This window comes from Dendropsophus ebraccatus, chromosome 3, assembly GCF_027789765.1.
Source record: "Dendropsophus ebraccatus isolate aDenEbr1 chromosome 3, aDenEbr1.pat, whole genome shotgun sequence".
NCBI classification, from domain to species: Eukaryota; Metazoa; Chordata; class Amphibia; order Anura; family Hylidae; genus Dendropsophus; species Dendropsophus ebraccatus.
In genome coordinates, this window is record NC_091456.1 from 141,819,898 (window position 1) to 141,832,836 (window position 12,939).

Consider the following 12,939-nt stretch of genomic DNA (forward strand, 5'->3'; position numbering starts at 1 on the left):
TGGATACAGCCATGTGGGAAAACACTGCTGAAAGAAACACCACCAAAAATGCATGTACTAAAATGTATCAGTAAAAATGCAGGTAAGATGGCATTTTCAATGGCATATTTCAAATTTGATTTACAAAAATTGATGATTTATACAATAGTTTTGCATTTTGTTCTACATTGTTAGGCTATGTTCACACAACGTCAAAAATATTTTTAAAAAGTCAGTTTTTGCTGCAATTTAACTGACTGCAATGGCAGTGCATTAAAGTCAATGGGAAGATGGACGTCCAATGCCCAGTATATTAAATAACGAACGGTTTTGCCGCAGATGTCAAAATAATGAACATGATCATTATTTACGGGCGTCTTTTGCAAACAGCAGACGTTTTTTAGTAGTTGTTCACACACAGTTTTTCTTTTGTCACTGTTCTTTCTCCCTTTTTACTATGAATTTCAATGGACTTTTCAATTAAGTCACACCCAAAGAGCAATCCAAACTAGAACAATGTACCAACACCAGTCATTGCACTAAGGGGAGGCAAAGCTGCTAAATGACGTCCGTTATTTTAGACTCAAAATGATAGACGTCATTTTAAACGGATCTGAAAAAACATTGTGTGAACATAGCCTTATAGGGACTGGGTGACATTGGGCCTTTTTTTGTGGCGCTACTGACAAGATGTAGTTCTATTCCATACAGCTGCAGTAACTTTAATACTATCTGTCTCCTAAAGCTTTAGGCTACATGTTCACACATTCAGTTCTTTTTATTGTAATTACTGAATTCAAAGCCAGGAACAAATCATAATTAAAGGACAGTATATATATATATATATATATATATATATATATATAGTAGCATGTTACTAGTAATATTGAGATATTGTTATAACTATCCTGCTGCATATATTTTTTCTTATATAGTTGTGTTCTATACTTCCTATGTTTGGCTCATTTTTGGACATGTAAAATGTAAAAAATATATATATATATTTTTTTTTACAATGCCTTACCCAGGGACCTCCACAGACCTTGATTCAGCCCTTTAGATGTAGCAGTTTATATAAGTCCTAATCCACACATGCTTATTACATTTACCCACTTATAGTACACAAGGGACACATAGCATTTAAAGGCCTGTTCCCATCTGTGCATCAGTCCAGTATAGTTTCCCCCTGGCGTGCTATGAAAACACTGGAGGAAAACTGATGCTACAACCAACCCTCTTATTCCCAATAGGTTTGTTTGTGGTATCCAGCAGTTCAATTGCATTGCCAGACTGGTACACAAGCCAGATAGGAGAACATGCAAGTTTCTCAATCTGCCTCTAAACCTTTGATAGTACAAACTGGTGCAAACAACCGATAACAACTAATACATTGACTGGGGTAAGTTTTACCATAATATAACTGAGCTGGTGGATCTGATGTATGGGAAACCAGTATAACTAAATATGTGCTGTAACCCTCTTTCAAGGTGTCCCAGTGTCTGCTGTCTTCATAGTAGTGGATGGCAATAGGAGAAGAGAGCTGTGGCAGCTGGTATACGTACAGCTGGTAAGAAGACTGTTATAACTAACACCCATTATAACAATACAGTGGAATGTCTAGCAGTGCCAGCTCTGACTATTAGGGCTCATTGGCACAGTTCCTGTATGTCTCCTATGCACAGAGCTGCATGCCTCTGGGCACTGTTGTACAGACTTCATTGAGTGCTCTATGTTTAACAGTGTATTTCTGCTAGAGGAGAATACTGTACCTCTGTAAACCTGAACCTGAACCTAAACCTGAGTCAGAAGGAAGAAACAACTTTATTCTGTCAGTTTTATATGGATTCTGGCAGAAAAGCCTGTATGTGTCTGTGAAATTAGACATATACAGAGGTACAGTAGCGACTTCCTTAACCTTTATGGCAGCTATTATGATTCCATACGTCCCATAACAGTAATGTCCATAAATTGTTTTTTTTTTTAATGGTGGGGTAGAGTAGCCTGCCATGGGTCTTCTGTGTCAGGTATCCTGGCATATTTTGCTGGCATGACAGCCAGGCACTTGTTTCAGCTATCAGGAACAAAGGAATCTACTGCTAACAGTTTAACCTCTTAAATAATCAAGTGAGTTTTTGGGGATCTGTCACCCCATCCGCACCCTGATGACACAATGGTCTACTACCAATGGGTTTTCAGGGCCCCATATCTGTCAAATCAGTATGCCTGTCCGGCAAAAAAAAAGATTTGTAATAAAAAAGTCCTGATCTTGCGCTCACATTTTTTTTGTATGCATTAATGTATGCATTTTCTGTAGTTGCAACTGCAATGACCCAAACTATAAAATCATAGAATCATTTGTCCTGCACTGTAAATTATATATTTCTTTATTTTGTTGATTTGTCTCTGGAAAAACAGAAAAGAAAGCAATCAAAAAGTAATATGTACCTCAAAATGCTGGAAAATAAAAAAAAGGGTCTTGGAATGTGGCGGCACAATTTCTTTCAAGTGGTAAAACTTCTAAAAAATGAATTACATATTAATATACTAACGTAGAGATTAAAATTATATATATATTTTGAACTGAATTGGGGACAACTTTGCAAATTTTTTTTTTTACAAAATTGATTAATAAGTTATATAAACCCTACAATGCTGCCATTACAAAGTACAACTTGCCCCACAAACAATTGGCTATGTGGATGGAAAAGGAAAACATTACGGTTCCTGGAAGTTATGAATGGAAAATTGCTCCATCATTACGGCTCATAATATTTCCAGGAGAGGTTAATGATTTTTTTTTCTATTTTTCTATCATACGGTCATTTTTGGAGGTAGATTTCTGCATGTAGAGCCATCTTCACTGTTCTAAGAACTGAAAAATTGGCATCAGCTCCTGGCATTTAAAATCGGTTATTATTTACCAATATATGGTCTCCCCCTACCAAAGAAGACCCTAAATAAGACCTCTTTATACACATGGGCCTCCTCATGTATATGTTGATGCATTTAAGTGTTTTGCCACAGGCTATATATACAATTACTGGAAGCGTTATTGTTATGGTGGTGTCTATGAAATAAGCAAAGCTAGGGATTTAAGGGAAAAGTAACTTCTATAATTCAAAATAAAGGATTCCTCTTCTCTTTTCCATGAAGTATGAAATAGGGAAGCAGAAGACAGGTGACATTTGGGGCATTCCTGCTTACTGTATGTTCATGCAAAGTTAGAACCTCTCTCATTGTTTTTGATAATCTGATGCTTGTACGCTTATCAAAGCCATGGATGGGATTTCCAAAAATACCAACTGCAATGGCAGCGAAAGACGGCAGTAAGTTCAATACGTAAAAGAAAAACTTTGCCTGATCCTCCTTGTCTTTTCTAATGCCAGCTGTGATCTTCAATAACCTGTATCTGATCCTTTGGATGCCCAATATATATCTAGGAATGGTTGCAGTCAAGACATATTAACCTATGTACAATTTAGATCTACAACTGTCATCTACAACTATATTTTCGTGTAGACCATAAATCCACTGTGCGGATGTACTGTCTAAGGCTAGGTTTACACACAGTAACATATAAGCAAAGTGCGGTCATAATTTGAATGAAAATAAAACAATGTGGGAACAAATGAAAAATGGTTATAGTTAAATAAGACTGTTATTCTATACAGTGTGTGCACTGCCTGATGATTTCTCATTGACTTCAGTGGAGCGCATTATTATATTGAAAATACAGCCGTATTCTTTCCGCAAAATTACGCCTATATTTTAACTTTTATTTTACATTGTGTGAACATAGCTTTATAACGATCGTGATGGACTTCATTCATACATAACATTTTACGTTAATCTCTAGAACACAAAATTATTTTTATAGCCACATAAAAGCCGAAATCAGGGACAAGCAAATGATCAGTTGATCACCGGCGATGTTTACACTGGTGATCACTTGATTAGAATCAAACCATAGTTTTTGTGATTACACGTAGAAAGCGCTTATGAATCACATCATGTGATTCATAAAGAGCAGCTAAGAAGATAGATGTTTGCTTCTTATATAAATCTTTGCTTGTGTTGTGTTTCACAATGTTAGTGCGTCAAAGGCCCAGGTTCCCTGCCCACATAGAGTTATTGGTAGCTTCACCTGTATACACACTCAGAGAGTGGAATCTGTCAATCATTGTGTGGACGGGAAATGCTCCCTGGACTTGCCAGAGCTTAGAACACAAATGGGGATTTACATAAGGAATAACGTCTACTGCATGGTATGAAATAAACTCAACATTCATCTGCTGAGCCATGTCACCACTGTGACAAGTAGTCCTCAGGTATGGCATTGTGATCAGCCTGATGGTCACTATTATTTTAAACAATTTTCCTTCCACTTAATATCCAACATGATTTTCTAATATATTTGTAAATCACTTATGTGGAAATGTGGAAATCATGGATATAATCATTGGCTGTATCCATGTTTTCCAGACAACCTTAGAGCTTTATCCAAGTTTAGCAGCCCCAGCTAATCAAATACTGAACGTTCAGGTTCGGATCGACTCAAACCCGAACCCGGTTTGCTCATCTGTACTCCTTACCTTAGAAAAAAACCCCTCTTTTTTGGGCCCTGCGATGTGCAGTCTACTTTGTGTTGTTAGGCTCAGTCCATGTCTGGTTATAGAGACACCAATAGCCCTTGTTTAAATAGCATTGTTAGTACTACTGTATGTAGACAGTGCTGCCTCTAGAATGTAATTGCCACCCCACCTCTTTAGGTCATATTCACACAATGTATGTTTAGCATAAATCACGGCTGTTGTTGCAAAGTGATTTATGCTAAACATACATTGCATTGGAATTAATGAAATCCCGTATACACATAGAGGGAGGTTTATCACACTGGTGTAAAGTAGAATTAGCTCAGTTGCCCCTAGCAACCAATCAGATTCCACCTTTCATTTTCTAAAGAATCTGTGAGGAATGAACGGTGAAATCCGATTGGTTGCTAGGGGCAACTAAGACTATTCTACTTTACACCAGTTTGATAAATCTCCCCCATAGTATGCGCTCCGGATAGGATTCTGGCTGCACGAAGAAATGACATGTCAGTTTTCTGTGGCCGCACAGAACATGTCAGTTCACACAATAGAGTGTGCGCCTCTGGCCGCACTTTCCATTCTGTGCAACGGTGATTTGGCATGCGGGCGCACACGGGTGTGCCTGCATCCGAATTCACCAGAAGGCTGGAATGATCTTCAGTAACTGGTCGTTGTTATACACCATGTGAACGTGGCCTAAGTCTGCAGGATTGTTATGATCACCAGCAGCAGTACGGTGCTTAGTGTAACACATTTCTTGCTGTCATAAAGCTATTTCTTTCCTTTCTGCTCACATAGCACTTTACAGACTCACTGCAGTCCCGTGTGAGAACCCTTTGCAAAAAGCCCACCCCCCTGAAATGAAGAGAAAGAGAAATAGCTGTGCACCATTGAGGGTAATCTCAGGGGCCCAGTAACATCAGTGAGAGCACTAAAATCACCTTGTCACCACTCTGAAGGGTTAATGTAACAAAACCATGCAGGTTGTTGTTGTTTTTTTAAAGTACAGGTACACTGTACACAGGTACAAGTATGACCCTGCAGAAAAGTAGTAAAACCTACAGTTAAAGTTACACTGTCACCCCCTTTTTGCATTCTGACTTCTCTACACAGGTGTAAAGGGTAAATTTTGCACTTTTCATACCTTATTTTCTATCATACGTCATAGTGCTTGTTCCAGTTAAAAGTAATCTTTAATCATCTGCAAATTGTGCTTCCTGGGCGGGGCTTCTTGACCAAAGCGCCACTTAGCCCCACCCATAACTGGCCCATAGACCCCGCCCCTCTGGTACGTCATAGCAGTCTAGGGCCTGCTTCCTTAACGGCCATTGGAACAAGACAGTCTAAATGTATAGACCCCACCCCCTCTAGGTCGGCCCATACCAATGGCTACAGAGAGGACGGTGCCTATGCGTCGATGATGTCACAGAGGGGCGGAAACCTATGGTGGCTATGTGGCAGTGGCTAAGGGCCCCTCCCAGGTAGCAGATCCGCAGATGATAAAAGATCACTTTTTACTAGAGATGAGCAAACCTTGAGCATGCTCGAGTCCATCCGAACCCAAACTTTCGGCATTTGATTAGCGGTGGCTGCTGAAGTTGGATAAAGCCCTAAGGCTATGTGGAAAACATGGATATAGTCATTGGCTGTATCCATGTTTTCCAGACAACCTTAGAGCTTTATCCAAGTTCTGCAGCCCCAGCTAATCAAATGCCGATCGTTTGGATGGACTCGAACCCGAACCTGGTTCGCTCATCTCTACTTTTCACCGAAGCAAGCGCCATGACGTGTTATATAAAATAAGGTATGAAAACTGCAAAATTTACCCTTTACACCTGTGTAGAGATGTCGTAATGCAAAGCCTAGAAGTAAATATTTGAAGCAAAAAGCCTGGATTTTCGGCAACCATCTGTTTACATTTTAAATTACAAGAGACATTCATGTAGTAACGCATCATTTAACATTATGTAGTAAGTTAGAGAAGTAAATATCTTGCTAATTCTTATAAGCCAGACTATCAAATTTAATGAAAATATCACAGAATGATTTTTTTTACTTCTTGAGACAAGATGACTTTGTACTGCCCTTTTCACAGGTCCAGATCCATTGGTATAGTTTGTGCTTAAAATATCTGACCTTATTTTCCTAGCATTTAAATCCCACTGTGCTACTGAGAAGAAAGTAATGAATTCAGTATAAAACTACAGGAGGCGCCACAGAAAAAGCAAAATGGAAGCAGCAAGAGGATGAACCCAGGAATATAACAGATGGAAGACCAAGTTCACCAATGTCTCTTTGCAGCCATCAGTACCAGGAGCTTACTGAAGTTACATTTATACAGCTTCCTTTGAACATATTAAGAAATATGTCTTCAGTGAGCTAAATAACTCCCCCTAGTGGTGGATGCATAGAACTAAAATGTTATCATTTATAACTGACAAATGTGAAACAGAAAAATAAAGCTTCAATTTCTATACAGATATAATATGAGATTGATCAATACAAAACTTACAGAATTATTAGTATTACATAACTTTTCTGGGCAGTTGTATAAAAAGTGGGCAAAGATCAGTCAGGGTTGCAACAGTGCTGTACTGAAAACAAGTGCAAGGGTGAGTTTGTGTATATATATATATATATATATATATATATATATATATATATATATATGCATTGATTTATTTATTTTTTTACAACCATTCCTTTCTCCTGGGATTTTTTTACAAAGCAACTGGAAAACCCATTCAATTTTGTACCAAATACTTGTACCAAATACCAAACATTATTGTTTTTTTTTCTTTCTAATGCAGGGCACTTACTGTATGCTTTTATTATACACCCAATACAGTAACTCCCCCTGATTATTGGTTTCAGGCTGTAAGACTACTGCTACTTGAAGAGGTGTCCCACTAAATTTATCCTCTATCTATAGAATAGAGAATAGGAGTATGAACTGCTGGTAGAGTGATGTCCTGTGATTTTAAGAATTCGGCCTTTTATTGGAAAGAATTGGTGGCCAAGAGTACAGCTCTTGGCTATGTCAGCCAGCCATATAGACAATGAATGGGGCGGCTGTGTGCATGCATGACCACCACTTTATTCCAATGGGAGAAGTGGTGTGGCCCGCCACGAAGCCCTCCCGGTCAATCACTCTTGTGACCGCAAGCATTATTTTGCTTGCGGTCACAAGAGTCCGGCTCCGTCTTCCCCCGGCTGCTGCGCGGCTGCCGGGGGTGTCACGTCTTATCCCCGGCAGCGCTCGCATCCCAGAGCTCCCTGCGCGCCTTGGGCCCTGACTTCCGGTTTTGTTTTGTTTCGTTTTTTTATCAGCCTGCAGGGTGGGGGGAAAGAGGGGGGCATCTATGAGGGTGGGGGGAAAGAGGGGGGGCATCTATGAGGGTGGGGGGAAAGAGGGGTGGCATCTATGAGGGTGGGGGGGAAGAGGGGGGCATCTATGAGGGTGGGGGGGAAGAGGGGGCACCTATGAGGGTGGGGGGAAGGAGGGGGGCATCTATGAGGGTGGGGTAAAGGGGGGCATCTATGAGGGTGGGGGGAAAGGGGACCATCTATGAGGGTGGGGGGGGGAAGAGGGGCCATCTATGAGGGTGGGGGGGAAAGAGGGACCATCTATAAGGGAGGGGGAAAGGGGACCATCTATAAGGGAAGGGGGGGAAAGGGGACCATCTATAAGGGAGGGTGGGGGGAGAGGGGGCCATCTATAAGGGAGGGTGGGGGGAGAGGGGACCATCCATAAGGGAGGGTGAGGAGAGAGGGGGCCATCTATAAGGGAGGGGGTAGAGGGGGCCATCTATAAGGAGGGGGAGAGGAGGCCATCTATAAGGGAGGGGGTAGAGGGGGCCATCTATATGGAGGGGGGAGAGGAGGCCATCTATAAGGGAGGGTGGGGGGAGAGGGGGCCATCTATAAGGAGGGCAACATGGGGGGAGAGGGGCCATCTATTTGGGGGGGCAACATAGGGAGAGAGGGAATACACAGAGGGGGGCATGTATTATTAGGGGGTCACATAGAGTCAGGGCTACCCACTAAATGAGGGTGTAAAGGGGCCAATACAGATGTGCAGTTAGTATAGAGATGAGGATGGTGCCAGTGTGAAGAGACTAATATGTCTGTCTGGCAGATTCCGTGGATTCGTGGCTCAGAGAAGTTCTCATAACGGCCCAGGACGGATGGAGAAGATGAAAAGGAAAGAACTCCGATCAGAGAAGACGTCTCCTGTGAGTCACCTGATATAACTGCACTGTAATGTATATGGTATATAGAACCTGTGTAGAGCTCGGGCCACCTCTATATGACTGGATGAGGTGATTTAGTATACTGGATTTGGTCAGTAACAATATGGTGGTGATGGTAGTGGTTGTGGTGTGGCGGTAACATTTCCTTCCTATACACTGGTATTACTGGTAATATTGGTCTCAGTATACAGGATTTGGTCGGTAACAGTATGGCGGTAATATGTACGGTGATAATACTTTCTCTTCTAATACACAAAAACACAGAAAAATGCAACAGCTCACCGCAACAGCAAGATACAGACCCACCATAGACATGAAAATAATTAAAAGCAGCCCCCCCAACTGCCCAAAAAATTCCCACAAAAATAATGAGTCTCTTGGTTACTATTTGCAAACAGCGTAAACTGCCTCACCACGATAATTAATTATTTTCATGTCTATGGTATCTTGCTGTTGCGGTGAGCTGTTGCATTTTTCTGTGTTTTTGTGTGTTTGCATTTTCAGCCATGGCAACGTGCTCCTGCCTAGTGTGAACAGTGTTCTAGGAGAGCTGACCAATTTTTTCCTTTTTTTTCTGTGTTCCAGTTGGGGGGAGTGGCTGCCTCTATTTGGTCGTGCACTTTACCTGTCTCACCCAGGTGATGCAATTATTTTGCAGGTATTAGACGGATCTTGCATGCCCAGAGCATAGGCGTATTATACGCCATGGAGAGGCCATAGTGTACATACAGTGTAGGGTCTGCCTCGATATGAGTCCACCTTATCGTGGTGAGGCAGTTTACGCTGTTTGCAAATAGTAACCAAGAGACTCATTATTTTTGTGGGAATTTTTTGGGCAGTTGGGGGGGCTGCTTTTAATTATTTTCATGTCTATGGTGGGTCTGTATCTTGCTGTTGCATTTTTCTGTGTTTTTGTTTGTTTGCATTTTCAGCCATGGCAACGTGCTCCTGCCTAGTGTGAACAGTGTTCTAGGAGAGCTGACCAATTTTTTCCTTTTTTTCTGTTTTCTCTTCTAATATGCTGGTGTTATTGGTAATATCTGTCTTGGTGTGTATATATATATATATATATATATATATATATATATATATATACACACACACACCAATTGCATCACTTGGTCGTGAAAGGAGGGGGGGGCCCAAGTTGGCCTCTCTCACCAGGGCCCAGGAGACATTAGCTACGCCACTGAATGGGAGACTTGAGATCCCGAGATCATAAGGGAGGGGAACTTTAACATTTGGATAGAGGATAAGTGTTAATGGTGGGACAATCCCTTTACCTCTATGGGGGGAAGACTAGCATGTTATATGTTGGTTTTATGTGAAAATACAAAGTAGTTAGACAAATTCATTAAAGCGAATGTATCAGTATACTTGCTTTAAGTTTTACACATGGATAGAGCAGCGCTGGCAGGGGGAAGGATCAATGGAGCCGCATCATAGAGGGGCAGGGTTTCCACCCACTGGGGGCAGGTCCAGTGCTTCACGCCCGGCTTGTACCCGAGAAAAGAATGGTGCCGTATGCGGGAACCGCGTTGCGGTTCAGAGAACAGGGGCACCGGCTGGCGCTGTTCTATCCATGTGTAAAACTTAAAGCAAATGTGCTAATGGTACATTCACTTAAACAAATGCTTTATAAATTTGTAATTTCAGCTGCAATATATTATATTTTGGCCTAAATGATTTAAAATCCCCCTCCAGCCCCCTCTAGCTATAGTTGTTTACTTGAAACAGTGTTGAGAGTGAGAACTGGTCAAGGTGGGACCTTGGGACCTTTTTTTTCCAACAAACCTTGCTAAATATATATATATATATATATATATATATATATATATATAAATATATATATATATATATATATATATATATGTAACCTCGCAGCCCCTTTATACAAAATATACCAGGAATAGAACGAAACATAATTGAATACTAATATATAGGCAGATTCTTGGCTCAACAAATTCCACAAAGGTTTTACTATATGAATCCCTGCCCCTAGGAATACTCCCATCCCGTTCACAAACATACTGATAGGAATTCAATTAACCTTAGCATGTTTTTGAAGTTTGGGAAGAAACTGAAATACCCAGAGAAAACACAGAGGAACACCATGTGCAGATGTTATCCTGAATCAGAGACATCCCTACAACCTAGTCTTGTACAGTCTTTGTGCCTGATAAACACCCTGGTGTACAGGGACCAAAACGCGTTGCTGGAATTTAAGCTCTAACGGCATCACTGGCAGCATGGACCATTTATATGTGGCATCAGGCGTTCCCTCTTTGAAATGTATCAACATTAGTTTTTGGATCCATGAGAAATAATTCCAGAATACAGCCATGTGCATGAGGCCATAAGAAATGTGATGTTTATAACAGAACTGATAAATATTTTGTGAAAATTTCAATTTAAAATGATTGAAGCAGTTTAGAAACTTTTCACCCAGAGAATTTTCCCTGTGCACCCTCCCACCCTGATATGCACAAATGTAGCTGTGTGGGGCGATTCTCTCACAGTCTTATGTTTTCTCATGTCTCTTGCTGTTTATCTTCCTGTCAGGTGTTTTATCGGGCTGTCCAGCTGAGGAAGATGTGACCTGCCATTAATATGTTCCCTGGCTGTACAAACTGTTAGTGTGTTTTCACAACTGCACTGGACTACCACATGGCCGAGATGTGATTTATGGCTCTATGAATCATTCAGTCATCCATGTACCTAATGATTTCTCCTAAAAAATAAATTTATATTATTTCAAGTCTACTTATTAAGTGTTATGACACATACCATAATATGACTTACTGCTTCTCACATCTTTTATGCACCACATATATTTCTAAGCAGCCATTTTATATAATTCTCAGGATGCCAACCCGTCACTGTATACCCTGTTAGCACATGTGGCTGACATGCAGGAAGATTACTTACCAGTGTTCTCCCTCTCTTCTTCAAGGACGATCATCATTTATTGCAGGAATAATGAACAGTGATGTCATAATACACTGATAATAAACAATGACAGAGATAATAATGTCAGTGATAAAAAAAACCCCAGAAATAATAATCACAGTGATGTCACAATTCAGGGGTAATTCACACAGTCATCATGGTCATGAGAGATGAGCGAAACAGACGAAAATCAAACTTGTTAAGATTCGCAAAATGAATCATAACAAATTACATTAAACCATGTTGTTGTAAAAGTGTTAAAGATCGGAAGATCACAATTTAAAAAAATGTCAATCAGCCAGTAAAAAAAAAAAAAAAGTAAATCAGCCAGCCATGGTGGATCAGTGGCGTAATATAATTTTTTCCCTCCAGGACAGGAGTGGAGTGCAACCTCTGATTACGTAAGGCGCACACTAAGTTCAGTAATGAAACCCAATTTGTATAACACAGTAGGAGCGGAGTGCAACCTCTGATTACGTAAGGTGCACCCTCAATTCTCTGATCCCAGTAAATTGGTATAACTCAATAGGAGTTTACAGTGCCCATTGAGTGAATAATATAGACTGTGTCTTCACTGGTCCCAGTGAATTCCTATAGGCACCCAGTTACTTGGTAAACTGGACACTGGGTTGCCAGCTACAACAAACCCAATCACCCACAATCAGCCCTCCTATTCTATATTCTCCTCAATGTCCCTAAATTGCTCTGTTAGTCTCTCCCTGCTCTGCTCTAACTGCCTGCTGCCATCCTGCTCTCTCCTCCACACACAGTCAACTGGCCACCTACATAAACAAACCGCCTTATATAGAAGGTGAGGGGGAGGTGTTGACATCATAGAGGGGCCTGCAGATGATTGGACTGGCACTAGGAATTATGGTTAATCCCTTTTTTCCTGCCCAGTGATGCTCCAGACAAAAGTATGTGCGGCCGCCATTTAGTTTCTTTTGTAAAGTTCCTTAACAAAAGGGATTGCAATTGACGGCCCGATTCACAGCGAATTTTGATTCTCTGAATTCGCTTCGCCCATCTCTAATGGTCAAACTTGTGACCATAACACACAAAGGGACGTCACAGAAACATTCACGTCATAGGAAACAGTTATTGCACATAATGGTAATTTTCCTTTTATTGCCCATATCCCAGAGCTGTGCACTTAAAAGGACTCT

At 40.8% G+C, this 12,939-nt stretch overlaps 1 long non-coding RNA gene across 1 annotated transcript; it reads left to right on the plus strand.

The window, feature by feature from the left end:
• LOC138787365 (uncharacterized) lies at positions 1-11,495 on the plus strand. The gene is made up of 4 exons (XR_011362354.1): positions 1-82; positions 1,230-1,378; positions 1,467-1,546; positions 11,387-11,495. It is a non-coding gene; the product is annotated as an uncharacterized lncRNA (long non-coding RNA).
• The last annotated feature ends 1,444 nt before the right edge of the window (positions 11,496-12,939 follow it).